Below are 14,334 nucleotides of genomic sequence, written 5' to 3'. Positions count from 1 at the left end.
CTTAAAATAAAAATAGCTGGATGTTATTCTCTCTTGAAAAAATCCAACTTGAGGTAATTTTAATCTTTTTTTGTATTTATTATAATGGCTAATATATTACTGCCTATTTTCACTATCTGGTTTTATGTTTTTGTGGAGTTTTTTCTCTTTTATTGATTTTTATTGAATTGACTAAATCTTTATTCTCTTTACTTCCTCTCAACACACTTGGTAAATATACATTTGCTTTTTATTTCTTTTAGTAATTTTCCTTTAAGTTTCTAACATGTATATCTGACTTACCAAAATGTAAAGTCAACCAAATCTTCTACCTTCCTCTTGAACAGTATATTCCAAATTGTTATCTAGTATTTTAGTTTTTTCTTGCACCTAAACCACCAAATTAGTATGTTATCATTCTTTTACAACCAAAATTCATTTAGATTTACCAACATGCTTACTAGCTTCTTTTTCTCATCATTATTTCCGCATCCACTCTTTTCTTCTAGAGTTACCATTATTTTTGCTGAATAAGGTTATTTAGTAATTTTTTTCAGTAAGTTTCTATGAGTAGTAAACTCTTTCAGTCTTTGTATTTATTTACCTTCACTTGACATAGTTTACCTGGTGAATAGTAACTTCCCTTTACCACTTTAAAAATATTACTCCATTGCATTCTGGCATCTTTTGTCACCAATGGGACATCTCCTGTTAGTCTATGTTGTCTCTTTGCACACATGGAATAACATCTTAAACCCCTCTGCTTGTGATGGTTCCAAAGTCCCTGCCCCTATTAAGTTCTATATCCGTTAAGAGTATAAACTATGAGCTGCTTTGGTTTAAGCTCCTATTCACTTCTCTGACTTTGGTTCCTTTTTTCCCACTCAGAGATTTCACACTCTGAATTTGAAATTTGGCTATGCATCCAAATTTTGTTTTTGTAAAATTAAATTTTTCCATAAGGGAAAGTCCTTCTCTGTCAGTTCATATTGACTTGACATTCTCAATGATCTCATTATTAGTACATTCCATAGTCTCTGGAGGCGCCAACCTGACATGATGGTCTTGGCCCTAATGTTTGCAAGTCAGAGTCGTGGAGAATTGATGATAAAGGTCTAAGACTCAGGACACATATACTTGCTGAGGGCACTCATGATACCCCACATGTTCTGCTCTCAGCCTCTTATTCCTGTGGTCCTTTCACCTTGGCAGTCTGATCTCTTAGGCAGAATTCCATTTCACATGCCGTCTGCCTGGCATTCCTATTGTGGGCTCCACATCTCGTCCCTGGGACATGCCTCTTTGACCTGACATTGGAGAGAAGAGTATTTATATCCCAGCTGCAGTCCTCTCTGTGCTGCCATGAGCTGCTTGAAGTTTATCAGGTGAGTCTGGTCCCAGTCTACCAAGCCTTCCAAATTCAGGGAACACACATCTCTGAGAGGTCCTGTTGGAGCCCCCAGCTCTAGTCCTGGAGAGAAGTGTCAGCAACCCCTTCTGCTGGGGAAGAGGAGAGTGATGGAGACTCACAGCTCAGCTTGCACCAGAGAAAACCTCCTCACAAAATTCCCTCTCTCTGTTCTTTGCCCTTTCATAATCTTCCCATAGGTCAGTAACTGAGACTTTCCTCAGCACCTACTTTAACATTTTCGCATGATTTCATTTCTCCATTCTCTTTATTCTCATCTCTCTTTATTCATACTAACCAATACTCTGGTATTTTATCTCTGGGCTCAGATATCTATCAGATTTTGGTGCCTGTTTTCTTGAGTAACTAACTAGTGAGTTATTAAGGATTTCTAAAATTTTTATCATTTTTATGAGATTTTCCTTCAATCTTTGTTATTATGAAATACTTTTCTCTTCTGAAGGGCAGGAGTGTATATGATCTGTGGTGACCTATGTGGGACATGGTAAAAAAAAGTTTGAGTGGAGATACTGCTGGGAACAGAAATTACTTTTGTAGTGGTCATGAGTGTTAATCCTCACTTTGATAGATTATCTTTCACACGGTAGGCAATACATAAATATTATTGAATAAATGAATGAGAAAAAAAGCAATCCAAAATCTGTAACACTTGCCCTTTAATTGCAGAGGTACTAGAAAGCATTGAAGGAATTGTTACCTCTCAAATTTCAAAGAAGAACAAAATCTTTTTCGTGTGCTTTTCTGAGTTTCAGCCACATTCTCTTTGGTGTATCTAAAGCATTCTACCTATAGTTGCCATGGTGGTTTGTCTGCCATTATCCCTCCGGAATTTGTAATATTATCTTACTTTAAAATACTTTTCAAGGATGCTTGCAGATTACTTGGATGCAGTGGGACTGGATAGAATTTAAGGTCTCTTACAGCCTGGAAATTCTGTGATTTCTTTCAAAATTCTGGCATTGTCTATTCTCTTCACACTAGTGGTCTAGCAGAAGTGAGTTATGCAGGGCAGAGCTTGGGAGCTTGTGGAGTGATTATTTTCCTGAACGTCTTCACTGGCAATGGTATACTGCCATATATGGCTAAGTATAGCATGCAGGTGTCACAGATGAAATCTTCTAGAAGCTTCCGTGGCTTCACAAAGCCAGTTCCCAACTTTCTTTGGGAATACTATGAACTTCATAAGAAAAGTTAGGTTTTGGTCCACATGTGTCTTAGGGAGCATGAATTATTTAGAATGAAATGGAGTATATCTCCACAAAGGAACGTTTTGTTTCTTCTTAGCATTAAGCACAGTGGTATATTGAACAAAGTGTCAAGTGTAGGCTTTTCCATTTTAAAAATTATTCTCCCTGAGAGTTTACATTTTTGACCAAAGTTTACTATGGCTTTCCATCTGTCTCCATATGGAAAAAACATATAACAGTAATAGGATTTTTGAGTTCTATTATCTTATTAGTGAGTGTGTAACAACTTGTTTGAGTTCTTTGTGACTCATTTTCTCTACAATGAGGATACTTTCTGTTCCACAAAGCTCTGAGTATTATTTGGTGATAAAATAGGTTCTAGAAGGACAATGTGTTTAAGGATACTAAGAGGTATTATCTTCTTTCTTAGCTTCTATGCATGTTTAAATTCCTGTGATTGAATTCAGTAAATAGGAAACAGGAACATGTATACCCACATTCTAAATGATTGAGAAATTGATAAACAAGACCATATTTAGCAAAGAATTTTAATTTGGGGAAGAAACTGAGCAAAGAAAAAGAACATCAATAATGCTGAACGTCAGTGAACTATATTTATTAGCATCCATATTGTTCTCCTAGTTAATATAGAGATAACATCTTGTATTATGCAGAATAACTGTCATCTATGTTTCCATTTATGAAAACATTCTAAAAATATCATTCTGACTTCCTCAAAGCAGAGATCACTGATGCTGGATGATTGGGTGCACTAACCTTACCAGATCTATATGTATGCATATATATGTATAAATGTATATGGTGGTGGCACCTCTGAGACTTTTTGGCTGCTGAGAATCAATAGTGAGTTGTACATATGTACACATTTGAACATAACTAGTAGACGTAAGATGGGTTGAAGTGAAAAATATTAAAAAGGAAATTTCCTAGAGTGAATTATGCTATGCAGTTCAGTCAAGGCAATTTAATAAATTGGGTCTTCTGAGAACAATACAACAAAAAAATTACAAGGAAATTTTACCAAGAGCATTTTAGTGACCTACGGCATGGAAGAACTCACCATAGACAGACCTGCCAAGTAGCCTCTTCAACTTATGGTTCACATTTTCATAAGCAAGAGCCAGCTAGCTAGTCAAAAAAGGGTGGCAATAATTGCATTCTCTGCCAGTGGGAAAATAGGAAAATGAAAAACAGAATAACTTAAGTAAGAAAGGCAGAACTCACTTTGCACATTCTGAAACCTCTTAGTTTGAAGTCAAAACTAAACATCTTGTTTCCTTTGGAAGCAACAAAGAAGTTTTTTTCCTTCTTAATGGAGCATTATCTCCTGTAAAGAAAAATAAAGCAACGCTGTTTACGTGTTCATTGCTTAAAAAAAGAAAGACTGGCAGTCACCGGAATGATGGGACAATGGATAAAGAGCAGACCCGAAGATTTCCTTCCCTCCTCTGGCCTCCACCCTGCAAGTTTCCTCAGAGAGGAGAATGCAGAAGTGGATCAGAGCTGGGAGGGAGCTCTGGACAGCCATCTCCCACTCTTTCAGAGTTTGGATCCCAGGAGGTTCAAATAGCCAGAGGGCCACAGTGGGGCTCTGGCTATTTCTGGAAAGACTCCAGGAACCTCTTTAAATCATATGATTTGGCTGCCAAAGATTCTGACAAGAAATCTTTCCTTGACCTGGGCGTGGGGTGTGGAAACCAGGAACGAATTATTTGAAGAAGCACGGATGTTTCTGCCTGCCCCTGTGCCCCTTCTGGAGAGATGCTGTGCAGGGAATCCCGGCTGCATTTTTGGACCAAGCCCTGGTGATTCACCTGCACTGCCTCTGTGGAAGAACACAGCCGAGTCTCCTCCCAGCTCTGCCTGTTCATTTCAAAAGGAGCCACCATGTCGTGCCTGGTTAAGCCAACCCTCCCCTACAAATGTACAAATCTGTTCTGCTTGGAGTAAGGCGTTCTAGGCAGGCAATGGACAAGAAAAATCACTGAGTTGCTTCTGTCTCCACATGAAGCTAAACTCTTCACCTGGCAGCAGGAGAAGAACAACTCCCCGCCCAGAGGGCTTTGCTCAGGTTGATCGTCAAAAGCATTTTGTCGAACAATAAAATAATCTTAAATAGTTTTAAAACTGCAATCAAGTTTGTTTTTAAAATTTTAACAATGTTACTTCTATTTTTATCTAAATGAGTGACTGTAATTGGGTATTGTTATCTGTCCTCATAAATATAGGGTGAAGTACCTATCTTGAAAGAGGAAGGAAAGCCGGCTTTCATTTCCCAGAGGGAAGATGGGGATGCACTGTGGGGCAGCATGAACAGCACCGACCTTGGAGATTGACTGGTTTGGGTTTGAGGATGGACCCAGCCATGCCTGGCTGTTTGGCTTTGGCCAAGTTACTTTCTGAATAAACTTCCTGAACTTGCATCCCTTCCTCTATAAAATGGGACTAATAATACCTACGTCATAGGGTTGTTGTGAGGTTTAAATAAATAAATTGCCTAGGACAGGACCTGGTACACAGTCACTGGTCAAGAAATGGTGACTATATTTATATAACTAAGATGGAAGACATAAAAGCATTAAAGATAGAAGGATTTAAATATCAACAGGTGTTATCAGAACTATGAGATTACGGGATACTTTCTATTTTCTCCTTCATTTTTCTCTTTATTAAAAAACAAACAAGATCAATGAAGTTTATGATACTGATTTTCTATACATGGCATATCTGTATTTATCTATACCTATCCTTCTGTCTCTCTACCTGTGCATACATGTAGAGATTTGAATGCATGCATTAATTTGGGCTGAAATGAATACTTGATCTGGAGATCTAACTAGGACGCCAGCAATGACACTCTGGTGTAGAGAGAGGTCATTGATATGGGTTTCAGAGATCTTGAGGCTGGTTGGGGTATTCTCTCCAAGTTAGCTGAGGGAATTTTGGCTTAGTTCATTTTTTTTCCTTCAGAAAACGCTGCAATTGGAGGGCATGATGATGCAAGTCTCTTTGTGCTCTGAAATGTTGTGATTCTTTGCTGATCACAAAGAGAGCAAACAACCGCTTCCGCTCTTCCAAATCCTACTCAGGAGTCCCTGAATGGACGGGAGAATGCATACTTTGAATTGGGTTTCACATGGAGAAAATTATTCCCTGCAAATTTCCTGTCTCCAGGCTGATGGGAAAGAAAGAAGAAGATGTTGTTGTGTTACGGTGGGCTTTCTGATTCTCAGGGTCATTCATAGTCACACAGCTGTAACTGTAGGCATTTGGTCAATGAGTCTCCACGTTGACATCTACCTGGCTAAGTTTGGTTCTGCCTGCTTTAAGTGGGCTCCTGCTCTGCTGTTTCACTGAACTAATAAATCATGAATACTTTCCTTAGCCGTTTAAAAATCATTTCCTTTCATTTTCCCTGGGCACCAGAGGCAATCTTGTACATGAAGGCTGGTGTGTGTGTGTGTGTGTGTGTGTGTATGTGTTGATTGCTGCCTTCAAAAATAGCATATGATAGCAAACAACTGCTTAGAGAGTTTCAAGCCAAAATTTATCAACCACCTAAATGCTAGCAGTGTATTCATCAAAAAGCAAAGATGTGTGCCTTGTATTACTTAACCTTTCCAAGCCAGCTGCTTCTTATTATACTTTTTATTTCATATTTGACTTCTTATTTGAAATTCAAACATCTTATTATAATCATGTCTATGATTTCTGAACTAAAGTGGAACATTCTAAAATCTGGTGTTTCATGTGTAAAAATTGCTTTTATGATAATTCATCTATTCAACAAATATTTATTGAGTGCCAATATAACAGTTTTCTAGATATTGGGAATATGTTAGTGAGCGAAGGAGAGGCTAATGTCTGCCTTCATGGAGCTTAGAATTCCATTGTGTCTGGGGGTGGGGAGGGAGAGTGACAGACAACAAATAATATTGTATATTAGACTGTGATGAATGTTATGGAGAAAAAGAAAGGCAGGAAGATGACAAGTTCCAAGAGTATGTGTGTGTGTTGCAGGGAAAGGGGGAGTTCAAATTTAAATAAGGTTATCAGGGAAGACTGCTGTCAGGGTGACTTTTGAACAAAGATCTGAAGGAGGTAAGGGAGTGAGCCATGGGAATAACTGGTGGAAAAGCCTTCTACTGAGAAGTGATGGCAAGTACAAAGACCCCAAAGCTGGAGCTTCCTGTTTGAGGAACAATGACAATTCACGGGGCTGGAATGGAGTGAGTGATGTAGGAGATAAGGGAGGAGAGAAAAGACGGCCAGATCAGAAGTATTTCAAAGAGGAAGAAATGATCAATTAGTATAATTATTAAGCACAGAGACAATATCCGTGAACAAAACAGATGAAAAACTCCTGCTCCTGCAGTTGACATTCTAGTGAGGGGATACAGAGTAAAAAAAAACCCAAAAAAGTGAATTGTATAGTATGCTAGAAAGTGGTAAATACCTCATGGGAAAGAAATGGACAGAGAATGCTGGGGTGGGATGTGTGGGTATTTCACTGATATACTGATGAATATTTCACTATATTTAACTGTTACCTAGAACAATCTTAGAATGTAAACTTCTCAAGACTAGAGCCTACACTCTTAGTTCCTTTATTTATTATCCAATTCTTAGTACATCATGAGTAATTAACATAAAATCATTGAAAATGATCCTGCTAAATAATGTTCATTCAACAACTATGTTTTGGTTATGTTCTGTGTACCACAGACTGTAACACGTGAGCAAACAGAGACATAGCCTGGCTTCGTGGAGTTTATAATTTGTGATGGGGATAACATTGATCAAATAATCTCATAAATACATGTAAAATTGCAATAGCGATGGTGCTATAAATGAGAGGTATTTGATTTGAAGAAAGCATATAATATGGAAAAGAATGACAATCAATTATTCTGCCTTCTATATTTTAGTAGTAATATTGGCTTTCCCAAGCAAAATGGTCTTTTGTAGAGATGGCAAAATAGGAGCTAGAAATAGTGCAAATGTTTCCTATCCTGTTTCAAAATACATTGGAAGGTGCCCTTCTGAGAGGTAGTATTGTCTCCAGTGTTGTCTTGTAGAATTTGCTTAGTTGAAGTCTGTCTAAACAGTAACAGCTTCTTGCCAGTGTAGTTTGAACCATATGGAAAAGAGGAGGTTCTAATCTAAAGCTGGGTAAACTTGACTCATGATCTGGAAAAGGCTATGGTACCTTGGGTGTTCATCAGAGTGAGAGCTTCAATAGACCCTGAGATGGAAGTAAGATACTAGTCAATGTTCTACTCCTTATATGAGGCCAGCAAGTCTGACTCCAACTCAGTATCTCACTCTAGATAAACCTATTTTCAGCTTTGTTTGGAGGATGTAACTCTTGGCCATTCTTTACCGTCCATTACTTTAGATGACTAGTGATAGAGTCCAACAATGGAACCAGAAATATATTTATTCACAGCAGCAATGACGTATTTTTCTGCAATATGACCTTGGCAAAGGATGCCTCAGCTGCTCCCTTTGCTGCCTTGCTGTCAATTTGATAAACAGACAGGCTTCCTTCCCAGCGGGGCTGGTGTGGCTCCAGGTTGCAGCACTGCCCACTTCAACCTTCTGCAGACCATTGTTCCTGCCTCCTGTGAGCTCACAGAGCCCGTTCTGAGTGCACCAGGGCATTCCAAAAGATGCTCAGGCTGACAGCATCGCATCAGTACAAGGAGAAAATAAAGTTTTGTTCTGTTCTCTTAAATGGCTCTGCCAGACTCTACAGAGACATACTGCCAGAAGAACAAAAGGAAAGTTAATTCTGTCCGTTGCACAGAGCTATTTTGAAAACTTACTGCCAGTACTTTGCAACAGATACATTTGTATATTTTAGCTTTTCCTTCAAGCAGTTTTTCTAACACAATGGTGATTCCTTCGTGTGTTGGACTTTTAAAAGGGAGAAAAGAGTAAAATAGTGTATTAATGAGCACAGTTTTTAATGGTAAAGAGAGTGAACTAGGACATGCCAGATCATAGATATTCAAGTATGTTTATCCAGAGAAAACCAGCCCTGTTTAAGCTTTTCTGCAGAATTGATATCATTCGCGTTTGGGAAGAGACTAACTGGATTGACGATGTTGTACCAGGTGCTTTTCTGATGTTTATGCTCTTTTGTGCTCCACTTTAGCTGAAACTATAACAGTAATAGTTATATTTATGCACCACATCTTCCACAGTAATTGTGTTCTCCCTCCTACTCCCATCCCAATGTGTTTCTGTGGGGAAGGTAAGGATTTTGATCACCATTTTACAAAAGGAGAAACTGAGGCTCAAGGAGATCTAGTCCCTGAGTCTAGTTCACACAGCTAACAGTGATAGCAGGGATTTATTCTAGTGCCTTATTACTTAAAGAAGTAAGTACATAAAAAGTAAGTAGAGAAGTTGAGAGCTTTTTCATCATAAAAAACAGAAGGTTTCTCTATGAAAATTAAGCATATTGAAAAAGTGGGCAGATATAGCTTAAGCTAGGTGGAAGAAGCACATATTTTTTGCTATCATTATTATTTTTAAAGCTATAGCTATTTGCAATATATTATATGCACTCTTTTCTATGTATGTGTGTTTCATGATGATAACAAGAAATAACAAGTATGGAAGAGAACTAATTGGTTTTTAATGCCTGGCCCTGCTATAGGCACATTAAATATGCAATCTGATGTTTTTAATATTAGACGTTTTTTTATTTTAGGAGTTTTTCTTAACCATTATAAAAGTTAATAATACATCATTATTATAGCTAGACTGACTTACACATTTTACTGGTTTCAATATTTACCACTATTTCTTATATACCATGTATTCCATTTCCTTGAATCCTTTCTGCAGTTTCTTCTGGGTAGAGATTTCCTCAATCTATGCTGTTGTGGGGCTTTCTGAAATCCTTACGTATCTGAAAATGTCTGTCACACAAGGATAGTCTGGCTATAAATCAGAGTCACATTCTTTCCGCTGAAGTCCTTTGCAAACATTAGTGTGTTCTAGTTTTTAGTGTTACAGATGAGAATTTCAATACCAGTCTGATTTTTTTTTTGCTTCCAGGTGACTCCTTTATTATTATTATCATTATTTTCTGCATGGAAGCTTGAAGGGGTTTATCTTTATCTTTGTGTTTCAGAAATTTTACCAGGATCTATTTAAGTACTTGTATTTTTTTCAATATTCTACCCCCACTCTGGGCTATTTCATTAGATATTCACGATAATACTTTTGGAGGTTGTCTTAGCTTGAGTTCTTCCACAAAGCAGATCTTGAGACAATGGTTTGATGTAGGTAGTTTATTTTGGGAAATTACCACAGGGAACAAGACTGGGGTGCTGGGAAGAGTGAAATGGGGAAGGAGGGAAAGCCAATCTAGGAGTGCATTGTTGAGGTGGTTACCACCATGGGCAACTAGGGCCCACTTGGGGGCCTTCTGAGGAACTAAGTAGGCTATGCCTCAAAATTATCCACCTGAGATAGGAGGAAAGTATTTACCCACCAGCTTCCATGCCCCCATTGGCCAAAGGTTACTCCGGAGGCTGTCAACTTCCTTGTATTTCCGGGTTGGCACATTTATCCCTGGGGATTGGATCCCTTAGTTATTTTACCTTTGTCAGGTTGCATTTGCTAAATTTGCATGGAAGCCTCAAGAGAAGCCCCAGTGAATATCATGGGTTGGAGCTATATTTCTTCATGCCACCATAGTGTAGCAAATACTTAATTTTTTGATGGTAATCAGGGTCAGTTGCTCCACCTGTGACAACTCCTTTCTTTGCTTGCCAGTCCATCAGTTTGAGAAGCCCTAAATGACAAAATAGTAGTCATAGCTTTAAATTCCATGGAAGTCTTTCTGCCTTTCTGTGTTCTTTGTCAGAAGCCTCCTCCCTTACCCTCCATCTTCACCCCTAGTGCCAGGATTCAGGACTTTTAATCCAGGAAAGCCTAAGGACATAGGGATGGGGAGCACACATTCTGAAACTGGGTCACTAGGAGTGATGATGGGAGGGGCCAATCCTACTACCACCCCTTGGTTCTCAGACCCATGTATTCTAGTTACACTTCACCATATATTGGCTGTAGATTCACCACACATACAGAATCCTGGAGGACAGCACCCAAGCTTGCTGGATGTGGTCCCTAAGCTGGCTCCTTAGGTGGCCCTTTAATAGACGATTCCATCATGCTAATAGGCTGGCTTCTTCAGAGTGATATGGTATATGGCGGCATCTGAGGATTCTCTGGTCATGCACTCATTTCATTTACCTTCACTGTAAAATGTGTCCCTCGGTCTGAGGCAATTTTATGGGGATCCTGTGTTGGTAAACCACACACTCTTCAAGCCCTCAGATGATGCTGGCTGAGGCACCTTGGATATGAAAGGCAAACTCATAATCAAAGTAGGTATAAATTCTGACAAGGCTATATTGCTGCCTTTTTAGGATGTCACCAACTTGTCACCAAGCAACTGGCCTTCTTGAGAGATGTTTATATATTGAGGCACCATATTGCATCTCTGCTGCTGTCAGCTTGGGAATTCAGCAGTGGCAGTAGCTAGATCAGCTATAGTGAGAGAGAGAGACCATGCTGTTGGGCCTATGCATAGCCTCCATCCCTGCCAAGACTGCTTCATTTATGGACTACTATGCAAGCACTGGGGTGGCTGATGTCAGAGGCTGACTGACATCCACTGGACAAGTTATCCTACTCACCTGATTGTTCAGTGCCTCTCTGGATGCTCTGGAATGCTCTTCAGTGGGCATTAACACGAGACACAAACACCCTTACCTGTTTTGGGCCCTCTGCCAAAGGCTCATCCACAAACCTGTTTCTCAAACTTTCTTGTCTCCAAGCTCCTTTCAGGATCCCAACCAAACAGCAAAACCCCCTGTCAGCCCAGAAGTCTGTATATCTGTGCTTTAGGCAGTTTTCCCCTGTATATACGGTGTATAACCAAATGTGTTGCTCAGAGCTATACCCACTGGGAAAATTTTCCTTTTCCACTACCCTTCAGGGCCACCTTTGAGTGGGGCTGTATTGTGGCAATCCATTTTCAATTAGCATAGATATTGAGCTAATCCATCTGTGACTCAGGCTCAAATATTTCCTTCTCTAGGAGTTGGTCATAGAGAAGCCTTCATGACAGCATGGGTGTACGTTGAAGGAAAGGCATCAGAGTAGCAGAGGAAAGTCACAAGGAAGTCAAGGCCACCTGCTTATACAACTTAGTTGTGCTCTCTGGACCTGCTCAACCCAATCCTAAATGTACTATTTACATCATACAGTGGACTGCTTCTGTTCCCGGGTGGCCTTATGACTTTGTGCATCTCATAATCCCAACACAACATAGGCAGCTCCAGTTGCATAGTCACACTTGATGGCCTAGCCTCTACTAGGGCTCAAAAGCATGCCAGGAGCTGTTTTCAAAATGGCAAATAGTTCTCTGCCTTTGAAGCTTTGGCCTTGCTCCAAAACCCAGGGGTCTGTGCTGTGACTCTCATATTGAGGTTTAACAGAGACTCTATATAGCATCCTCATCTATAAGGATACCTCTAGCACCATCAATCTTCTAGGTCATACTGCCTAAGCATCAGGGCATTTTGTACTGCAGTTTGGAGTTGCTACAGGATCCTCTCTTGTTCTGGGAAGCATATACCACACCTAAAAATGGCAGGCTTCCAAGACACCAATAAATGGTTAGTTGTGTATTACCGTGTGTGGTATATGGTGATGCCAGCATCCGAATAGGCCTACCAAGTGTCTCTTTCTTAGTGGTAGGAGGTGTGGGTGCAACAATTTGTTGTTTATATTAAAGGAGATTTTCCCACATGTTCCAACTCGTTGGATCTTTAAAAACATAACCCACGAGATAGGTCCTTGAAACTCTGAGGGTTTTATCATCTACCCTCTGGCATGTATGTCTCTTACCAGGGCACCCTAAATACTTGCCCCTTCCTGCTCATCAGGTCCAATGACCATGACATCATCAGTGTTGTCAACTAGCAATCGTGCTGGTTCTGTGGAATATCAAGACAATTAAGGTCTCTGAGGACTATATTGTAGTAGAGAGCAGGAGATTTAACTTGTCAATATATACTACTGTACACAATGTGTACAAAAATAGAAAACTGCTTTTGATCCTTATTATTTGTGGGGATTGAGAAAAATACATTTTTTCTGCTCAAAAGCTGCCTATTAAGTACCAGAAGCTGTCATACTCTGCTCTAGTGAAATACTGCGTCTGGCAGAGTAGTTGTGATTATGGCTACCACCTAGTTATGTTTATTTTGGTCCACTGTCCTTCACCATGATCCCTCTAGTTTTTGCAGGAGTCAATTAAATGAATTGAATGGCGGTATGCCTTCATCCTTCAAGTCTTTGATGGTGGTGCTAATTTCTACAATTCCTCCTGAGATGTAGCACTGAAGTTTCAGGGACTTCCTCTTGTCCCTTCCAAACACAGTGGCTCTTATTCCGCTGGCCAAGAAACCAATTCTAATTGCACTAAGGGAATGGGAAAGTAACTGCACAGATGGTCTGTAGACCCCTTGGACCACTATGAGTTGGACATGGGCCAGGATTCCATTCATTGCCTGGCTTACATAAGCCTCTCTCTAACGAAAGGTCACAAAGGCATTTTGGATTCCTTGCTATCAAAGTCAGCTCAGACCCTGTGTCTAACAGCACTTGAATGGTCTGGGTGTTCTCTTTTCCCCAGTGTACATTTATTCTGGTAAATACTTTCAGATCCCTTTGAGGAAGGATCAGGAGATATTTATTACATATATTTGTAGTGGTGTTGCAGGAGACTTCCTCAAGGGAACCTAACCTCTTCCTTAGTCAATGGGTTCTGGATCTGAGGCTGAGCTCTGTGCCTGAGAATTGACTTAGATCTAGAAAATGGGTGAGTGATTGTGATTTTCCACTGTGGTGGCTGACACCATTTTTCCCTTGCCAGATTTCAACTTCTGTTTATACAGATTAAACAAAACTCTAGTTGGCTGCCCATCCATCTTGCTCCTACAATCTATTAACAATTGCCACAGATCCCTACGGGTCAAGGCACTCTAACTGTCACTCTGGCCTTGCTGCCCATTTTAATAATTATGTCCATCCTGTTTTGGTAAAGACAAAATAGGCTCTGTTATTTTAGGATTCTATCAATTTCAATAATACCAAGGAAACCAGTTCCAATGAAGTACCTTCCACTGTCAACAGCCACAACCAAGCTTCTCCACAATGTTGGTGATTCCTTTCGCCATGTGTTCTGTATTGACTCCAGGGAAGAGTGTCCTTTGGACCCCCTCAGGAAACATAGTCAGGTGGTGGGTTCTTCGATCTAACATAATAAATCCATTACAACATTCCCACCTCCCTCAGCCTTCTGATCCCTTCCCTAGTCCTCTGCCAAGGCAGTTCTAAACCTGATTTACTTTGGTAAGGTCCAATCTTCAAGGAACCATCCCAGCGTGCATTAGGACCAACTCTGTCCTTGCTAAGATATTGAACTCCATATCACGGGAGAATGTTCCAAAGTCAATAAAGTCTCCCCTCTCCAGCCTTATGCTCTAACCTCATATATGAGCCCCCTCAAGATCTACTCCTACACTCATTCGCCTGGTTTCTATTCTGCAATTCTTTGGCTGTGCTGCTTCCTCCCTGAGCAGGGAGCATATATCCCCCGCAGTTGTGCTGTGACCTAAACATTCC

The sequence above is a fragment of the Diceros bicornis genome, chromosome 10 (assembly GCF_020826845.1).
Source record: "Diceros bicornis minor isolate mBicDic1 chromosome 10, mDicBic1.mat.cur, whole genome shotgun sequence".
In the NCBI taxonomy this organism is placed as follows: domain Eukaryota; kingdom Metazoa; phylum Chordata; class Mammalia; order Perissodactyla; family Rhinocerotidae; genus Diceros; species Diceros bicornis.
This window is presented reverse-complemented; position numbering follows the sequence as displayed.